Genomic DNA, 13,874 nt, shown 5'->3' with positions numbered 1-13,874 from the left:
CAACAAACGAGACAGTTCAGATCTAGAAGGAAATGAATACAATATTCTGCTATTTGATAAATTTAGGATCACAAAGTAGTTGGGGAAGGACTCCCTATTAACAAGAACTAATGGGAAAATGAAAACTTCAACAAAGTAGCTTGAAAGGTCATATTCTGAAAAATAAAGAACAGGAGGTATTTTTCCTACAACTTTCATCAAGGGGAACATCACAACCAGACTGGAAATAGAAGAGAGATCATAGAAGATGGACAAAGTAGGCAGGTTTGGTTATATAAAACTAAATGTTTTGAGCAAAATCAGTGCAGCTAGAATTTTAAAATCTGCTTATTGGGGGCGGAGGGAGGGATTGCTTCAAACATCTTTGATAAGACGGGTCATTAAGGGCAATTGACACAAATCAGTTTATACACATAATTAACATTTCCCAATAAAAGAATATGGACATATTTTAAATAAATGTAAATTATCAATCACAAAATGCAGATTAATAACATGCAAAATAAAATGACACTAAAAATTGGAATTTTACTTCCATCACAAGATGAGGAAAAAGAAAAATAGTCAAATGTTGAGTGGTCTTTGGGAAAGCAAATCTATTAATACACTGCTATTGGAATTTTGACTTGAAGCAAGCATTTTGGAAAACAATTTGGAATTATGAAAAAAATGAACTTTAAATATCTTTACCCCAGCATTCATGTTGCTGAACATAAAGTCTAAGGAGATCACAGAAGGAAAGGTCCCATATATACCAATGTATTCATGGCAGTACAGTTTTTTTTTTATTCTAGAACATTTTATTTTTTTAAATAACTTTTTATTGACAGAACCCATGCCAGGGTAGTTTTTTTACAACATTGTCCCTTACACTCACCTCTGTTCCAACTTTTCCCCTCCCTTCCTCCCTCCACCCCCTCCCCCAGATGGCAAGCAGTCTCATACATGTTAAATATGCCACAGTGTATCCTAGATACAATATATGTGGCAGAACTGAACAGTTCTCTTGTTGCACAGGAAGAATTGGATTCAGAAGGTATAAATAACCTGGGAAGAAAAACAAAAACGCAAACAGTTTACATTCATTTCCCAGTGTTGTTTCATTGGGTGTAGCTGCTTCTGTCCATCCTTGATCAATTGAAACTGAGTTAGATCTCTTTGTCAAAGAAATACACTTCCAACAGAATACATCTTCATACAGTATCATTGTTGAGGTATATAATGATCTTCTGCTTCTGCTCATTTCACTCAGCATCAGTTCATGTAAGTCTCTCCAAGCCTTTCTGTATTCATCCTGCTGGTCATTTCTTACAGAACAATAATATTCCATAACATTCATATACCACAATTTGCTCAACCATTTTCCAATTGATGGGCATCCATTCATTTTCCAGCTTCTAGCCACTACAAACAGGGCTGCCACAAATATTTTGGCACATACAGGTCCTTTTCCCTTCTTTAGTATCTCTTTGGGATATAAGCCCAGTAGTAGCACTGCTGGATCAAAGGGTAATGGCAGTACATTTTTGAAGTGATAATGAGAAATGTGTACCCATTAGCTAAAATCGATTGTTGAATAATTTGTATTCAAATGTAGTGGAGCATGATTTTATCATTAGAAAAGTGTCCAGTATGTGGCATTCAGCAAAACATGAGAAGACTTGAGAGCTTTAAAAGAATGAAAAAAGAAGCATTATGAGGATAGTGACAATGTAATATAAATGAAAACAGTAAAAGATTCCATCAGTTCTCTTTAACTCAGTGAACTATCTTAGTTTTGGAAGTCAGATTATGACGTATTTCCAGATGGCCTATTAGTATAGGACATTTTGTAGGTGATCACTTTTTTTTTTGGTTGCTTATAACTGAGGGTTTCATCCTGGTGCATTGGGCAAGGTATAAAGAAAGAATCAGAAGAGGGCCAGTATTAAAAAAAAATTCAAAGTATCATAATGTTGACAAAAAATAAAGTGTTATTAAATGAAAACATGCAAATCAATTCGTATCTGGTTGCTTGGATTCAAGTATATTTTCACAGAAGCCTTCCGTTTTCAGCCCTACTTGTTCTCAGTTCAGCATTTCTAACTGTGCTGGACCCTTCTGTCTAGATGTCTGGCATGTATCTCAAACTCATCATAGCCAAAGTAGGTCTGATTGTCTCCAGTAAAAATTATTTGTCCGTATTTCCCACTTTTGGTTTAGAATACAGCCACATTACTAAGTGAAATGAGCAGAACCAGAAGATCATTATATATCTCAACAATGATACTGTTTGAGGATGTATTCTGATGGAAGTGGATCTCTTCGACAAAGAGAGCTAATTCAGTATCAATTGATCAAAAATGGACTGAAGCAGCTACACCCAAGAAAGAACACTGGGAAATGAATATAAACTGCTTGCATTTTTGTTTTTCTTCCCGGGTTATTTATACCTTCTGAATTAAATTCTCCCTGTGCAGCAAGAAAACTGTTCGGTTCTGCACACATATATTGTATCTAGGATATACTGTAACCTATTCAACATGTAAAGGACTGCTTGCCATTTGGGGGAGGGGGTGGAGGGAGGGAGGGGAAAAATCTAACAGAAGTGAATGCAAGAGATAATGCTGTAAAAAATTACCCTGGCATGCGTTCTATCAATAAAAAGTTATTGAAAAATTAAAAAATAATAATAAAAAATAGAATACAGCCACATTATTTGTAAGCAAACTTTATAGCCTTCAAGTCATCCTTAACTTTTCCCAAGTCCTCTCTCTTCATATCTAATCAATTGCATGTTCTTTTTTAAAGCATTCATTTGAATTTTTTTTGAATTCCAAATTCTCTCATTTCCTTCAGCAATACTCCCTCCATTGAGAAATGCAAGCAATATAACACTTGCTAAAGTCAATTGCATGGTTTTTTTTTTCCTTTTTTTCTTTTGTGTGAGGTATTCAGGCTAAGTTATTTGCTTAAGGCAGGTCTTCCTGGCTTCAGGGTGAGTGCTCTATCCTCTGTGCTGTCTAGCTGCCCCTTCCCTGTGTTATATAATTTCAACCTCCCCCGTGGCTCATATGCTACCTTCTCTCCACTTAGAGAGTTAACTGAGATATTCTAAACTCATCACTTCTTGTCTTACTGTAACACTTTATGAGTCTTCCTGGTTCCAGTCTTTATCCTACACAACAGATCTGTTTCATCACTCCCCAAATTATTTTATTAAAATATAAGTAATCATATCACTCACCTGTGTGTTTTTCCTCTGAGACTGATTACTTCCCATTTATACTATAGGTATCTTGGGAGACATAGATGTCTTTTAATATGACATCCTAGATGTATCCCCCTCAATTTTTGACTTTGTTTCAATATTTTTTTTTTGTTTTCTTATTGAATCATTATCTTCTACTTAGTTTGTTATAATTTTCAGGAAATTTACTTGACTAAGAGGTTGCACTTCTTTTGTTAAGCTGTTAATTCTTTTTCCAAGTCTGTCTTATATAGTACTCATTGTTTTTCTTAATTCATTTTTTTTACTTTCCTATTTCATTTATAATAGCATTTTAAACTCTTCATTTTTTCTAGAAATAAATTTTTTGAGGGGGGGTAATAAAAGGACTAAATTGGGCAAGATTTGCTTTTGATGTTTTGCTTCTAAGTATTTTGAACTTATTCTGCTTTTGGGGGGGTTTATAATCTTGGATCCCTGCCATCATAATCTAGCTCTGTATCATTTTTTAATTCATTCCAGTCTTATTTCCCTGACTGGGACTCTGTGTTGGAACTAGGATCCCTGCACTTCTGTAAAGACTGTACTGGCTTCATAGATACTGGCTTATATTCTCTGTTGTGCTAAGGGTCTGAGTGGTAGAACTCTGGTCTTTTTATTCTTTCAAGTCTGGCTCCCAAGTCCTCTCTCTTATATATATTTACAGTACGATGGTGCTCTCTTGTCCTTGAGAGATTGACTCTGAACTCCTCTTTCACAATTCCTATCCTGGTCATTTACTTGTGGGTCAGATTTTTGATCTTGATCTAATAGAGGGATTATGGGGAAATGGTGATAACCTAGGACAATTCCATCAGGACTTAGAGATACATTACTGTATTTAGAAACAAACAAACCAAAAAACACACTTCTAGGCTCTTTTCTGTCCAACCCAGGAATACAGAGGGGGAGTTTTCCCTCACTCCCAAAATTCTGCCTAGACAATCTGAGACAGATCAAGGGCAAAATACAAAGAAGACAGTGGGGGAAGTTCCAGTACTCCTTTCATGAGCTTTGCCCTGTCCAACATGAACCCACTCTGGGTTTAGAGCCACATGACAGCAACTTTGAAGCATTCTGGGGAGCTGCACACCCTGCTCTAGTCAAAGTGGAGCCTAGTCCACACCTTAACAGCAACAGGGAATTCCATGTGGTCCAGACCAGTATATGTATCCTGAACCAAATGAATCTAAAGTGGGTCCAATCCCAAATCCACTGTTAGCCTAGTAAAAAGAGCCATGTTTCCCACTCCAGGCAGGTCCCAACAGGACATTCATGTTCTGAGTAAGATACTTGTAAGATAAAGATAGTCAAAATCCAACTGGAGCAGTCCCTGAGTCCCATGGTAGGAGCTCAGTTTGGAAGTATCCCCTGAGCTCATCAGCAAGATGAGGGGATCCCGAGCAGAACCTATAGATTGGAGAGTTCCCAAAGCCCTGTGACAAGAGGGAGGCCTGAGTACTAACATCAAAGCATCCCCAGAATCCCTTGAAGGAAGAATCTGGACCATTCTACTGAGAACTAAGCAAGTCTTGTCCACACCATTCATCTGAAGAGTTTGATCTAAAGTAGAAAGTTTCTACTGGGCAAACCAAAAAAAATCTCTTAATGCCATAACGGAAATATTTTGTTATGAGAGAAGTTCAGGAGCCAAAGTCTTTAAAAGGATAGTGACATCACAGTAAGTCCAAGAGAAATGCAGGGCTTTAGGAGCATGAAATAAAGGAAATGAAACAAGAAACAGAATGAAAAATCTAGAGAGATAAATATCCGAACAAAACAAAACCAAAAAAGGGGAAAAAAGAAAATTTAAAAATATAAAAAACAACTGGTATGGAAAACATAAAAAAGTCAATTAAAAATTTTTCAGACTATATGAGTATTATGATCAGAAAAATGTCTGTATATTTATATCAGGAAATTATGAAAGAAAAATGCCTACAACTAAAAAAAAAAGAGGGCAAAATAAAAATAGAATTCAACAATCACCTCTTGGCTGTCACCAAAATTAAAATTCCTGGGAACATAATAAACAAAATTCAGCATATTCAGGTCAAATAAAAAGTACTACAGGTAACCCAAAGAAAGAAGTTCAAATGTTAAGAAGCAACAAAAAGTCTTGTATTAAACTTTGACAACTGCCCTTATTAAAGAGAAAAGAGCTGGATAGTCCTGGATAGATACTATTCTGAAAGGCAAGAGGTAAAGGCCAAGAATATCTAAATTTAATCAACCCAGCAAAACTTAAGTATAATCTAATGGGGAGGGAAGAAATGGATCTTTAAAGGATTTTTAAGCATTTGGAATAAAAATACCAGAACATTTAGAATTAGAAACAGACATCAAAAGTAAGATGCACATACATTTATTTAATAGGAAGGGAATATTTGGAAAAGCATGATTTACATGTTAACAGAATGAGATAAAACAAATAAGATCTCAGAAACCTAATATCATTAACAATCATAGAAAAAAGTATAAATGACTGATCCTCAGGTCAGTCAGTCAACAAACATTTATTAAGCACCTACAATATATCAGGGTTCTAAGTACTAGAGATACAAATGTGAAAAATAAAGATAACCCTACCCTCAAGGAGCTTACAATTGTTTGATTTTTTTTTAATTTAAAAAGAAAAAGTTGCTATATACAGTGGAACATAAGAAGATTCAAAATATGAGACATACTTTTCCATTTCAAGAGAGTCTATATAATAAATCCTACACATTGGGTTCAGACTTGTCTACCTTTGCTTCCTTGTAGCTTTTGTTTTCTGCTGTGTACTTTTACTTTTTTCTTTTTCCTCCCTCCCCCCACTCTCTCAAGAAAACTACCATCATCTTTCATAAGTCCAAGTCTTTCCATGTCTTTCTAAATCTACCAGTTCATCATTTCCTATATCACAATACCCAATCTTATCCTTTCTAGTTTTTTAAATAGTCTATAACAATATTGATTAATAAAGCAGATCTATAGTGTGTTTTCCCTATTATTCTCTTTTAATTAATATTATTTTAGCTTTGACTTTGTAATCAACAATTACTATCCCTGCTTTTTTAAAAAAAAAAATTCTACTACTAGTGATTGTTATGTTTGTATGTATCTTTTATTTCCCATCTCTGCTGACTTCTTTTCTCTACTTCTACCTGCTATCTTGCCTTGCTATTACTTAATCTGGCCTAACCCCTTCCCACCACTCCCACAAGGATCCCTCCCTTATCCTCTTTTCCTATCCTTTCCCAAACCAATTTCCCTAATGAATATTTGTAGAGGGCCACAGACAGTAGGGGATCTCTGGGTTGAGACTCTTCAACCCAGAGACAATGTCTGCTTCAGCTCCCCATCTTCCCTAAGGGCTCTCAGCTTTTCTGAGACGTTGGGGATGGTGACAACCTGTGTTGAGATTGAAGCAGAGTGATACCAAGTGGCAAAGAATCATCTACATACAATAGCAAGTTATTTATGTGTTCCTGTATGAGCAGTATATATTTAGCACATGCACAGTGTTGCTTTGGTTATGTAAGGGTATTAGGGCTTATAAGACTGAGAAAATTTGGAATAAATGGACCCCATGTTGGACCATTTACGTGAGTCTCACCTCATCACTTCTATTCTGTGACCAAGGACTTGGGCTAGTACCAAGGTCCTCCAGAAAGCTAGTCTGGACACAACAAATATTAATGCAAAATTTTAAAATAAAATATTAACAAGGAAGTCACTACAACATATCACAAAGATCATACATCATGACAAGGTGAATTTCAAAAATTCAAGGCTATTTCAATATTTTAAAAAACCTATAAATATAATTGACCACATCAATAACCAAACCAACACAATTTTTAAATTATCTAAATAGATACAAAAAACTCCTTGCAAGAGACAACACCAATTTCTATTAAAAATACTAGAAAGCACAAGAAAAATGAAGCTTTTCTTAAACTGATAAGTAGTATCTATCTAAAGCCAAGAGCAAGCATCATATCGCCTAAAAGGAAAATAGTAGAAAGGGTGGAAGAGAAAGGGAAATAGTAAGAAAGAAGGTAAATCAAGGGAGGCAGTGAACAGAAGCTAAACTTTTTAAAGGAAGGAGTAAGATTAAAAAATGGAGAAAGATAATAGAAGAGAATGGGATGGAATGGAATACACCATTAATAATTGTAACTGTAGATGTGAATTGAATGTATTAATCTATAAAATGGATATAGCAGATTGAATTGCCAAATAAAATCTGACAATGATTTTTTAAATAAAAGATTCACTTGAAATAAAAAGACACAGAGATGGGATTTGTACCAGCAATAATTAGTATAAACTAGAAGTCTTTTCAGTAAGATCAGAAGTGAGCATTATCATCAAAATAATCAAGATTGTATTAAAATGATAGATATAATAGTTAAGACAGGAAAAAGAAATTGAAGGAATAAGTCTAGATAGTGGAGAAACAAAACATCACTTTTTGCAAATGATATGATGGTATACTTAGAGAAGGCAGATACATGGTTCAATAGTTGGAGAGCTGGGCCTGGAGTCAGAAAGAAGAGTTCAAATTTTGTTTCAGATATTTACTGGGAAAATTACTTAGCCTGTTTTACTTTAGCTTCTTCATCTGTAAAATGATCCATTATATTTACCAAAAAACTCCAAATGGGATCAGAAAACTTAGAACAAAACTTAAATAACTGAACAACAATAATTATTAAAGAATCGCGATCAATTACAAAACTATTTAAACATTTAACAACTTCAGCAAAGTTGTAGGATCTAAAATAAATGAAGATCAATCATCATCATTGATATATGTAAATAAAAAATCCTTCAGAAAGAGAGAGAAACAGAAATTTCATTTAAAATAACTACAGACATTCTAAAGTACTTGGAAATCTATTTATGAAGACATATTTAGGAACTATACGAACACAATTACAAAAAATTCTTCCTGCAAATAAAGGCTGATCTAAATTGAATGGAAAAACATTAATTACTCATAGGTAGGTTGAGCCAATATAATTAAAATGATAATTCTACCTTTATTAATTTACTCATTCATTGCCTTTCCCATCAATCCACCAAATTATTACTATATTGAGCTAGAAACATGAATAAAAATTCATTTGGAAGAACAAAAGCTCAAGACTATTATTTTACCTACTTATTCTTTAGGATTAGATTATTTAGTTTCCAATTAATTTTTGGTTTATTTTTTATAGCCTTTAATTACATGTAATTTTTATTGCATCATTATTTGAAAAGAATGCATTTATTATTTCTGCCTTCCTGCATTTAATTATGCCTAATGCATAGTCCGTTTTTATGTAGGTTCCATGTATGCCCCCAAAAGAATATTTCTTTCTGTCCCCATTCAGTTTTTTCCAAAGGTCTATCATACATAACTTTTCTAAAATTTTATTTATCTCCTTAATTTCTTTCTTTTCTATTTTATGATTTGATTTATTTAGTTCTGAAAGAGGGAGGTTGATATTCTCCCACTGTTTGCTGTTTATTTCTTTTTGTGGCTCTCAACTTCTCCTTTAGGAATCTGGGTGCTATACCACTTGGTGCATATATGTTTATATTGATATTACTTCATTATCTATGGTCTCCTTTAGCAGGATGTAGTTTCCTTCCTTATATCTTTTAATTAGATCTATTTTTGCTTTTGCTTGTTTTGAGATCAGCTGCCCCTGATTTTTTTTTTCCTTCAGCTGAAGCATGAGATTCTGCTCCAGCCTTTTACCTTTACTTTGCATGTATCACTCTGCTTTAAATGTGTTTCTTGTAAACAGCATATTGTAGGATTCTGGCTTTTAATTCAGTCTGCTATCTTACTTCCATTTTTCCCATTCACACCCACAGTTAAAATTACTAACCTGTATTTTCCCCCATCCTATTTTTTCCAAGTTATACTTTTCTCTCTTCTTTCCCCCTTTCCCTCCTCACCAGTATTTTGCTTCTGACCATTACTTCCCTCAAGCAGTTCTCCTCTTTTATATCCCCTCTTCTTTTCCTATACTTTTCCCCTTCTATTTCTGCCTTCCCTTCAATTAGCTTCCCCTTTTTTCCCCTTTCTACTCCTACTTCCCTATAGGGTGAGGCAAGTTTCTATATAAAACTAAATATGTATTCTATTCCCTCTTTGAACCAAATCTTTGAGCCAATACTCATTCTACTCTCTTCTTTTCCTCAATTGTAATTGGAATTTTTTTATTTCTTCATGTGATATAATTTATACCATTTTACCTCTCCTTTCCTCTTCCAGTACAATCCCTTTTCCACTTATAGTTTTTTTTCTCACATTAAAGTCAGCTTACCGCTACACCCTCTAAGTAAACTGCAAACAAAGATACAGTTCTCAAGAATTACACATATCTTACCATGTACAGATATAAACCTTTTAACCTTTAAAAAACTAAAGTTTTTTCTTTACCTTGTATTTGCTTATGCTTCTCTTGAGTTCTATATTTGAAGATCAAACTTTCTGTTCAGCTCTGGTCTTTTCATCAAAAATAGTTAAAAATCCCCTATTTCTTTGGATGTTCATCTTTTCCTCCTGAAAGATAATGTTTAGTTTTTCTGGGTAAATGATTCTTGGCTGCAGTCCAAGTTTTTTTTGCTTTCTGGAATATCATCTTCCAGGTCCTTTGTTCCTTTAAAGTGGAAGCTGCTGATTGTAGCTCCTCGATATTTGAATTGTATCTTTCTGGATGCTTGAAGCCTTGTTCTGATTTTCTCCTTGTTCTTATAATTTTGGAATTTAGCTACAATATTCCTTAGAGTTTTCATTTTGGGTCTCTTTCAGAGGATGATAGGTGGATTCTTTCAATGGCTATTTTACTCTTTTATTCTAGGATATCAGGACAATTTTCCTCGATGATTTCTTGAAATATGTTGTCCAGCATCATTTTTTCATCATAATTTTCAGGTAATCCAGTAATTCTTAGATTGTTTTTCCTGAATCTATTTTCTAGATCAGTTGTTTTTCCAATGAGGTATTTTATATTTTCTTTCTTTCATTTTTTTGGGTTTTGTTTGACTGATTCTTGATGTCTCATTGAGTTATTCACTTCTATTTGCTCAGTTCTAAATTTTAGGGAATTGTTTTCTTCAGTTAGCTTTTTTAAAGCTTTCTTTTGCATTTGGTCAGTTGTACTTTTAAAGGAGTTGTTTTGTTTACTGAATATTCTTTACATTTCACCAATTCTATTTTTTAAAAGGTTGTTCTCTTTTTCCATTTCACCAAATCTATTTTTTTATTATAGCTTTTTATTGACAAAACATATGCATGGGTGATTTTTCACCTTGCAAACACTTCTGTTCCAACTTTTCCCTTTCTTCCCTCCACCTCCTCTCTTAGATGGCAGGTGATCTCATACATGTTAAACATATTAAAGTACATCTTAAATACAATATATGTGTACATATTTATATAGTTCTCTTGTTGCACAAGAAAAATCAGATCTAGAAAGGTAGAAATAACCTGGGAAGTAAAACAAAAATGCAAGCAGTCCACATTCGTTTCCCAGTGTTCTTTCACTGGGTGTAGCTGGTTCTGTTCATCATTGATTAATTGGAACTGAATTGGATTCTCTCATTGCTGAAGATAGCCACTTCCATCAGAATTGATCCTCATACAATATTGTTGTTGAAGTGTATAATGATCTGGATCTACTCATTTCACTTAGCATCAGTTCATGTAAGTCTCTCCAAGGCTCTCTGTATTCATCCTGCTGGTCATCTCTTACACAACAATACTATTCCATAACATTCATATACCACAATTTATCCAGCCATTCTCCAATTGACAGGCATCCATTCAATTTTTAATTTCCAGCCACTATGAAAATGGCTGCCATAATCAGCACAATGTACCACAATGCACAGTTTGATAACTTTTTGAGCATAGTTCCAAATTGTTCTCCAGAATGGTTAGATCCATTCACAACTCTACCAACAATGCATCAGTGTCCCAGTTTTCCCACATCTCCTCCAACATTCATCATTATCTTTTTCTGTCATCTTAGCCAATCTGACAGGTGCATAGTGGTATCTCAAAGTTGTCTTAATTTGCATTTTTGACTTATAATGGATCCATTATATTCCTTAGCCAAATAATGATATAATTCTGACATGAGCCAGTGCTCATATAAGATCAATTTGTTTTTTTAACAAATCTCTGTTGGGTTTCTTATGGGAAATTGAAAAAATATATCAGAAAGTAAGAGTCTAAGTCTGTACTTATTGATTCTGATCCAATCTTGGCCAATAAGTGGTATCTTTTAAAAATTCTACTGCCAATTTTTATGCTATACTGGCCTTCCCAACAAATAAGAACTTTTACTGACCTTTTGCTCAAACTTTAGGTGGGAGGATAAGTTTTAAAATCAGGTAGGAAAATGGAGGGATTTTTCTCTTAGATATTTCAAAGTTATGAGGTCTTCTATTATGTTATGTGATCTTTGAGGGCATGGACTGACTTTTGCCCTTTTTGTGTACCCCAATGCTTAGCACAATGCCAGAAATATAGTAGATGTCTAGTAAATGTGTATTGACTAACTGTCTTTTTATTCCTAATTCTTCCCAAGTTGGGAATTCAAATGGAAAAATTAGAAGAATTTTCTTCTTTTTCCTTTTCATTCTTTTTTTAAAAAATCAGTGATGCAGTATCATAGCAGATTTAAGGGGTTACAGCTCCCTAGGATTAACTTTGTGAAATTTTCATTAAATTAGAATGTTCCTGTCATTTTATCTCTTCTTTGAAGAGAGACCGGAAATACTTAGTTTTTAAACAAAACCAAAGCAATTGTAAAAGTTCCATCTTTGAAATAGGGTAAGTGGTTTTTAAGTTTGAAACTTTTAATCTAGCTAGGTATGTCTATTGTGAATGATTTAGCACTTAATTGCCTAGAAATCATTAAAAGGAATTGGAATAAATAGTGAATTTATAAGGTCTTAAGAAAAGAAATTAATAAATTTTTATTTGATATAATGAGAAAATGTGCATGTACCTTGGAAATCTCAATTTTGATCAAAGCAAAAATGAGGAACTTGTAATTTTCATTCAGTTAGAACAATAAAGCACTATTTTCATCACTTATCAAAATAGCCCCTTTTCCCTTAATATTTTTAAAAAGAATTTTTGTTCAAATTTTTTAAGTTATACCTGGGCCTTCACTTTTTTACATATTTCCATAGGAGTCACGTTGGGAGAAAAGAATAAGAAAACAAAGGTGAAAATATGATGTTTAAAAAGGGGTTTTCTTCGGTAGAACAGTTAACAAATACAAACCTATTATGTGCCAGATAGACAAAGGATATGAAAAAGAGCACACATTTCTTTTCTTTAAAGAGCTTACAAACTAATAGGAGAGACATGAGTACATCTAGATGGATGGAAAGTCTATAATAGGGTAGATGAAATTTATTGAAGGGAATCCGAGAGAGGAACACACGAGCAGTGAGATGCTTGAGAGTGGAGCCTAGGACAGGCTGCCCAGGATTGGGCATCAACAAGCATTGACTAAGTGTCTACTAAATTGACTAAGTGACTGACCAGGCAGTGTTCTATATGCTGAGGACTGAAAGATCCAAACAAAAGTCATTATCCTAAATACTCTTCCATTCTCTCGGAAAACAGTCATTTACCACCAGAAATATTCAGGATGGTGAAATTCAAGCAAACAATACTCAGGTCAATGTGTGGTCCAAGCAGCAAGGTGGAAGAGCTTGGTCTATTGTGAATACCTGTGAATTGTACAGATTTTTAGGAGTGTGTTTTCCTAGATCCTGAGTTTGAAAGAGATGTGCTGCCCAACTTTTAGAAGATTAGGACTTAATTCGGAAGACTGACAGCCCCACTGACATGAACTCATTGTCCCATCTTCTCAGTAAATTGGACTGGTCACACCTGATCTTAAAGTCGCTTCTGAGTACCGGAAGTTTTGCTGTGGCAGCTGCAAATGTTTTTAAGGATCAGAAAGTATCCTTGAGAAAACAGGCTGCCTAATGACCATGAGGATTTGCTGGGAAAAGGGAAGAAGATGTCTAAACATATTTTTCTTTAGGTTTTTCCTTGGAGGCTGAAACACAGGTGCATATCTTCAGGCAGAGATGATCCCCAAGAGCTCTTTCTTGATACATGCACTTTCACCACTGAGGGGCCATATTCACTCACTTATTTCTCCGGATTATAATTATCCCTACTTATGGCAAATTGGTTTCTGTACAAGAGTTGGACTTCTGCTGTTTTTTTGTTTCAGTGTCAGAAAGAGACCAATGTCTGGGTACCTGTCCAGAGAAGACATTTATCAGAGTAAGAACAACTGTCCCATTAAAGGGTGATTCAAGCACTGGCCATGGATGTCTTGAGTGCTCCTAGGCTCAGGATTTTGCAAACTGCTCAGGACAGAGATCCCAATGTTCCTTCTGATTAACTTCCTCTTGCTTTCGAGCATCCCTTCTTCTTTAGTCAGGAAAGAAAATTTCCCCTGCTTTGAGCAAATCAACCCACGTGTCCACAAAGATGGAGACCTTGTCATTGGTGGGTTTTTCCCATTGTACTTAATGGCAGTGAAGACTTTCACAGGAGCAGAGCAGCCACACAAAGCCTGTAATCCCCACCAGTAAGTAG

The sequence above is a fragment of the Antechinus flavipes genome, chromosome 3 (genome assembly GCF_016432865.1).
Source record: "Antechinus flavipes isolate AdamAnt ecotype Samford, QLD, Australia chromosome 3, AdamAnt_v2, whole genome shotgun sequence".
Lineage (NCBI taxonomy): Eukaryota > Metazoa > Chordata > Mammalia > Dasyuromorphia > Dasyuridae > Antechinus > Antechinus flavipes.
This window is presented reverse-complemented; position numbering follows the sequence as displayed.